Consider the following 7,061-nt stretch of genomic DNA (forward strand, 5'->3'; position numbering starts at 1 on the left):
GCAAAAATTAGACCTTCTTGCAATGAGATTGTATGAATAATGCTGAACTCCTGAGCTGTTGTTCTCCTGTGTTACTGTATGGATGGTTTGTCTTAGGCAAAATTGTGCACTTACTGTTAACATTTGTGATACTGGCAGGAACATGAGTCAAATGTAATTGAAATCAGCTGCAAGTGCCAGAATTATTTTAAAATTAACTGCATTTGTATAAAATTTGAAATAAGCACTGTAATTTTATTGTATATATACTGGATTGAAAAGCGCGGGGTACCCTCGGCTGCTCAGTAGTCTTTCCAAACACTGTCTACAGATAGCAACTCGTCAGTTTTTAGCACTCAGCTGCACGTGATCGTGAAAGCACTAAAGCAGATGTGGTGTTGCCAAAACAAAAAGATTCTCATCCACTCTGATTACATTGGCAACTTATAGGTATTGCAACAAATATATCCAACAGCGAAAATGATCAAAATGATTCTGGACAAACTGCTTCTCCTTCAGCAGCAGGGAAAACATGTATCTTGTGCTGGGTGCTGGAGCTTGTAGTAAGTCAAGGAAATAAGCAAACAGATGTAGCAGCCAAGGAAGCCTGTAGAGAACATAATGAGAAAAAATGTACACTAGAACCACTTTGTCTCTAACAGGGTACGAGAAGGTGGTTCAATTCTGACACTGATTTTAAAAAGATTTAGGTGATGGCTGGGTGTGGCTGTGGTTCTCTGCAAAGATTGATGCAGGTGCAGTTAGAGAATGTAGTCTGTAGATACAAGAACTACTTTATTGCTGTTTATTTACAATCACGGGGCTTTGAAGTTGCCAGCATCAATGGAAAGTGGTGCAATTACAACATAACAGCTTCCATCAGTACGTCAGCATCTGGAATGGTCTGGCTAATGAAAACGCAGATGTTGTGGCTGCTGCTGCATTAATGGAATATCTCATAACCTACCCTGTAGCATACTGGCCCAGTGTGTCTGCTTTGCAGTGAGTATGGCAGACTGTGTCCTGCCTCAGCAGCTGAGGGTGAAGGGGTGCTTCTGTTTAGAGGTGGGGATGGTTAGATTCCCAGTAAGTTCCATGAAGGTGGAAGAGTGCCGGAGCTCCTGGATGCTCAGCCACTGGACAGAGGTTTGAACCACAGTGTTGGTAGGGACAGTGCATCGTAGATAGGTTGTTGAGCAACAAGGGCTGGATGTCACATTGTTGCTGAGCTGTGCGGCTATGGTGGTTGGTCCGGCTATTTTGTGGGGAGAGACATTTTTGTGTCATCACAGAAATGTCTGGAATGAAGGTGGTAACAGGAGGGCAGTCAGTGTGCAACAGTCAGTCAAACTGGAGAGGCTTCTTGAAGGATAGGCCCAGGGCATTGACACGAGCAATTATGACTATAAAGGAGAGGCATCTTCTGCTGGGATGTTGAGAACACAGATGCAGTGACCAGCAGTGGCCAATGCCCATTTTCTTGTGTGTTGTTCTTTGCTCCAAGCTCTGTTACAGTTAATCGTGTTTAGACTACATCTTGACCATTCCACTCTCATGTGGCATCTGGTAAAAATGGAAACTAAATCTTTTTGCATGAGCTCTGAAATCTTTAATATTTTGTTACAATGGTCATTTCTTCCTATGTAGGTGGACGTCAACAAAATATTTTCGCATATAGAGGAAAAAGTTGCTTGAAAGTTTGTGAAAAGATCGTGCTGCAATGAGAAACACCTTTGTTTTTCTGTCTGCTGCCCTAACTCGCATATCATATCTGAGACACTTGGACCACTATTTTACAGTAGTACTTTTTAATTGTCCTATCTGGTAAGGATCCCATATTATGCAGCATTATTCGGGAAGGATGGAAAAGTGTACCCTAGGTAGATCTGTTGCAGCTTCCATTTGTTTACTTTTATGTGATATAATTTATTGTGTAACTAAAATTTAATGGATTTTTGTAGTAGTCGTGTGGAGGACCTCACACTTTTCATTGTTTAGGTTAAATTGACACTATCCCCCCCCCCCCCCCCCCCCCCCCTCCCGTGCAAACCCGCGTTTGTGTTTGTGTGTGTGTGGGAGTGGGGGAAGACATGGGGCTAATAACCCCATACTGTAAAATAAAATAAAATAGCGGAAATTCAGCAGAAGCATTGGAAACTGGCTGGAAAACATGTATCATGACTCCAGCAAAGGAAACGGATAAAGGATCTGACAATAGTGTCGTGGAATGTGAGGGCAATGCTACAGCCTGGGAAGATGAAAGAAATAGCTAATGAAATTTTAAAATCTAAGTATGATGTAGGGCTACAGAAAATAAGATGGCAAGGACATGGGTAGATAGATAAACCTGAATACACGTTGGTATACTGTGGACTGGAAGAAAGAACAGGCCACTTCGGAACAGGGTTTATAATGAGGGAAGTTAAGAAAAGCCTATTAGAATTTGAACATACAAATGAAAGGATGTGCAGACTCAGACTAAAGGGGCAAATGTAGGAATATATCAATAGTAAATGCACTTGCACCTACAGACGAAAAGCGTATATAATAAAAATAGTTCTATGAAGACTTGGAAAAAGTGTGCTCTGCAGTACCTAAATGTGACCTGATGCTAGTAAGAGGAGATTAAATGCAAAAATATGGAGGAATGAACAGTATGAAGTTTCTGGAAAATATTCACTATGTGAAGGAAACCACAAGAATGGAGACTTACTATGCCAATTCACAGCAAGAAATAATTTGATTATTAAGAGTACCTGCTTCTCACGTAAAAGGATCCATCTGGGTACTTGGAAGTCTGCAGTCAGTGGAGTAGTCAATCAGATTGACCATATTTTAGTGATTGCACACCAGTCTGTCAGTTACAGATGTATGGAGCTGCAGAGGACCAAACTGTGACTCAGACCACTCTGTGATAAAATTAGTCATGAGAGAGAAAGTGTAATTTGATGGCAAAAGAACAGAAAAGACAAACTGGAATACTGACAAACTGAAAATCCCTGAGGAAGTAAAATAATACCAAGTAACACTAAGCACAAAGCTGAGCAATGAAGAGACTGCATTAGGAACAGACAGCCATTAGAGATGCTGCAGAAGAAATAATGGGCACAAGGAAGAACAGAAGAATCCAGGAATGGTTTGATGAAAATTGCAGGTCAGCAGTAGAACAGGGCAAGAATAAAAGTGCAACAGAGAGAAACCAGAAATAATGTGGAAGAACATATATAGAATCAAGGAGAAGAGCTAACAGACTGTGTAAGAGAAAGAAAAGGGTGGACTAAGAAGAAATTTCAAGAACTTGAAGAGTTAAAGGAACATTCCATCATGCTATAGTAAAAATAAAGAGCAGAGTCCAACCAAAAATGACATGCTCCAGTAAAGATGGGAAAATAAGAGAGGAAGAACAGATAATAGGAAGATGGGCAGAGTATTTCAAAGATACACTGAATACCAGCAAAGAAGAAGAAGAAGAAGAAGAAGAGACAGCTGCATAGGAGGAAAGAGTGGAACTGGAAGTAGAAAATGATGCCAATGAGGCAAGAAATACAACATTGCAAAAGGTCTCCCAGGCTGTGCATAAGACGAAAAACAATCGAGCCTCTGGGGAAGACAGCATAATCCCAGAGTTAACAAAAACTTGTGGAGAGGCTGTAATAAAGGAACTGCACACATTGTCAGATACGTGGGATACGGAAACTATGCCAGATAAATGGGAATAATAATCCCCATTTATAGGAAAGGGGATAGAACAGCATGTGAAAACTAGAGGTATAACACTCCTAAGCATAGCTTACAATGTCTTCACAAGTATATTAAACAAAAGGATACAGAATTGAGCAGAAGACGTACTAGGGACTACCAGTATGGCTTTAGACCAGAGGAACAACTGATAAAATATTTATGGTAGGACAAATGATGGCAAGTTCTATGAATATGATATAGATCCGCATTCCCTATTCATTGACTACAAACAAGCTGTTGACAGCATAAACCAGCAAGTAGGAGAAAGAGAGAAATAAAAAGGCTGTGTAGTGCTGGAATGGAAACAGGGAAGGAGCTGGATGGACGAGGACAGTGACTAACGAAGGTTGAGGCCAGGAGAGTTACGGGAACATAAGATGTATTGCAGGGAAAGTCCCCTCCTGCGCATTTCAGAAAAGCTGGTGTTGTTGGGAAGGATCCATATGCCACAGGCTATGAAGCAGTCACTGAAATGAAGGACATAATGTTTGGCAGAGTGTTCAGCAACAGGGGGGGTCCACTTGTTTCTTGGCCACAGTTTGTTGATGGTCATTCATGTGGACAGACAGCTTGTTGGTTGTCATGCTTACATAGAATGCAGCACAGAGGTTGCAGCTTAGCTTGTAGACCACATGACTGGTTACACAGGTTTTCTTTGATCTTATTAACTTATATGTTGTGAGTCTCTGTTGCCATCAGTACTATTTCTCTGCATTTAAACCACATCTGGACCACTCTTAACACAGTTTGGAGGTAATTCAGACTCTCTCAGGAAGGTGGCAAGCTAATTTTTATCTTTTTTTTTTTTTTTTTTTTTTTTTTTTTTTTTTTTTTTTAACCAGATAATTCTGCATTTATTTGTGGTGGTTTTGAATGTTGTGGAATTGAATCTCAATATTGTGGTCACTAATTCCTCCACCCATCATTGCACACTCTGCTCAGGATTGTTTCATTAACACTTCATGTGGATGCTCCTGAACTAATTGCCAAAATAAGTTTTGGAGAAAGCACAAGTACAGTTTTGGATGAGGTTTTAGGCTTACCTCCAACTTTAACCATGTATTTTCGCCAACATACTGAGGATAGATTGAAGTCACTACCAACTGTAATTGTATGAGTCATGTACCTATTGAAATGAGACTCAAATTTTCTTTGAACATTTCAGCAATTATATCATCTGAGTCATGTAGGTCAGAAAAGGATCCAAGTATTAATTTATTCTGATTGTCGAGTATAACTTCTGCCTATACTAACAGCAACTATCTAGTTCAGCTTCAGTAGAAGACAAAAACCACTTTGTACAGCAAAAAAAAAAAAAAAAAAAAAAAAAAATGCCATGACCAACTGAATTTAAACTATCATTTCTGAACTCTATCAGGTCCTTGGTAAAAACTTCAGCTGCATTTATCTTTGGCTTAAATCAGCTTTGAGTATCTGTAATAATTTCTGTTTCAGTGCTTTCTATTAACATTTGGAGCTCTGGTTGTTTCAACAAACATCTGTGACAATTTAGAGCTATAGCGACCAATGTGCAACATGGCTGTAAAACAATGGGTATTACGGAGACAAGAATCTCAGCTTATCTGTCCAGGTCATTAGGATGATTAAAATCTCTGTAAGAACACAGTCTATTTCAAGGTGTGCTCATGGAAAAATTCCTATAGTAGTTGGAGTTAGAGCTGCACCTTTTATAGATTGAAGTCAGCTGATAGATAAACCTGCTCAAAGGAAGTCCCTCTAACTAAGGGCTTATCTTCAGAGGATGTCATGTTTCCAAGTAGAAAAGGAATTAGCATATTTCATCAAAATATAAGAGGTATTAGAGATAGATAGTGAACTGCTTATATATGTTGACTCTGAAATTATTGATATATTGGAGCACCCCTTAAATAATATGACATTTCAGAGGCTTCCTTTACCAGGATACAGATTATCTGGCTGTTTTTCAAGGACTTCCTAGTCAGGTGGGGGAGTGGCTATGTACGTAAAAACAGTATTCCATTTGAATCCATAGACATATCATGGCAGTGCACAGAACAGATATTTGATGTTGTGCAGGGGCAGTCGAATTTAGTGAAACTAAACTTCTAATTGTTGTTGTTTATAGATCCCCTAACTCTTACTTCAGAGCATTTCCCGCTCAAGCTATAGAAGGTTCTTGATTCACTTCATAGGAAGTACCAGAAATTAGTTGTATGTGATGACTTCAGTATATCTTGTATATGATGGTGCACGAAAAGGGATGTTTGTAGATCTCCTAAATTCATATGATCTGATGCAGCTTTATAAAAAGGGAGAAAGGGATAATGTAGACAATTTTAGACCTGTTTCTATGCCCTCAGTGTTTGCTAGAGTTACTGAAAAGGATGTGGATGTAAGAATAATTGATCATTTTGTATCACATGATTTGCTATCAAATGTACCGAAGGTGGACCATTACAGAATATGGGGAGCAGCTCACAATTGGTTCACCTCTTACTTTAGCAACAGATGGCAAAAGGTCGTCATTCACAATGTTGAGAATGATTGTGATGTGATGTGTGGTCTGAGTGGGGTACAGTCAAATGGGGGGGGGGGGGGGGGGGGTGCCCCAGGGATCAGTGCTGGGGCCACTCCTGTTTCTTATTTGCATAAATCATATACCCTCAAGTATTACGGGTAACTGTAAAATACTTCTGTTTGCTGTTGATACCAGCTTGGTAGTAAAGGACGTTGTGTGCAACATTGGCTCAGTTTCAAATAGTGCAGTTCATGACCTAAGATCGTGGCTTGTAGAAAATTAACACTAAATCACAGTAAGACTCAATTTTTAGTTTCTAACACACAATTCAACGAAACCTGATGTTTTAATTTCACAGAATGGGCATATGATTCGTGAAACTGAACTGTTCAAATTTGTAGGCGTTCAGATGGTAGTAAACTGTTGTGGAAAGCCCACATTCAGGATCTTGTTCAGAGACTTAACATTGCCATTTTTACTATTTGAGAGGTATGTAAAGTGAATGATCATTTGACATGAAAATTAGTCTGCTTTGCTTATTTTCATTCGCAGACGTTGTATGGTATTATATTTTGGGGTAACTATTCCCATTCTAAACGGATATTTTTGGCTCTGAAACGAACATCTTGTCAACCCCTTTTCATGAGTCTGGGTATTTTGAAATTGGCCTCTTCTGCTTGTGTCTGTATATGTGTGGATGGATATGTGTGTGTGTGCGAGTGTATACCCGTCCTTTTTTCCCCCTAAGGTAAGTCTTTCCGCTCCCGGGACTGGAATGACTCCTTACCCTCTCCCTTAAAACCCACATCCTTTCGTCTTTCCCTCTCCTTCCCTCTTTCCT

The sequence above is a fragment of the Schistocerca cancellata genome, chromosome 2 (genome assembly GCF_023864275.1).
Source record: "Schistocerca cancellata isolate TAMUIC-IGC-003103 chromosome 2, iqSchCanc2.1, whole genome shotgun sequence".
NCBI classification, from domain to species: Eukaryota; Metazoa; Arthropoda; class Insecta; order Orthoptera; family Acrididae; genus Schistocerca; species Schistocerca cancellata.